The following is a 783-nucleotide window of genomic DNA, read 5'->3' on the forward strand; positions in this document are numbered from 1 at the left end:
CGTCTGGATGCCGGACAGGCCTGCCCACCGGATGGGTGTTTGTTGTCTGTGCCAGAACCACAGATCAAACACGTCGGTGCGGCCTGGCAGGTTTGAGCCTTGTGACCTTCAGCTCCACACCTCCGGCAAAGCCGACTCCGATCAGGACCTTTGCAGTCATATGACTTATGTCCATAATCGAAGCACTTGAAGCAGGCCTGTGGTTGATGGTTTGCGCTCACCGATCATACCGACCAACCCACCTTCAGCTTGGCCCAGTGGCGTAGCCAGGGGGGGGGGGGTGGTGGTTTGGGCATAAAACCCCCCCCTAGAGACGAAATTTTTAGAAGATAATTTTTTTTGGAAGAAAAAAAATGTTCAGAAAACCCCCCAAACCAATTTTCTGGCTATGCCACTGGCTTGGCCTTATACAGTACCTTCTTGGCGTCAGCCACAGGTACCTGGAATGAGGCAACCTGCGTTCCAGCATAACCTTTACGCAACTGAATCGCGGTATCCTGGATTTCAACGCCACACTGATCTCTCAGTGCAGCTACCAGCTTACCGGCTTCGGTAATTTCGTCCAGGCCTCGGCATTGGATCACCTCTACTGGACATAGGGCTCAACTACATCACCCAGTACCTCTTCTGCTAACTTTTTATACGCGGAACTCTTCCACGCAGGATTCTACTTCAGGACGAGGATCATCTCGCCCTTCTGTGTTCTGCGGATGCAGTTGACATCATCCCCTAGGCCAGTGAGCTTTTTATCGCCCCGCAAAGCCTTCAAAACGTCAGCATAGC

The sequence above is a fragment of the Armigeres subalbatus genome, unplaced genomic scaffold (assembly GCF_024139115.2).
Source record: "Armigeres subalbatus isolate Guangzhou_Male unplaced genomic scaffold, GZ_Asu_2 Contig1208, whole genome shotgun sequence".
Taxonomy (NCBI): Eukaryota; Metazoa; Arthropoda; class Insecta; order Diptera; family Culicidae; genus Armigeres; species Armigeres subalbatus.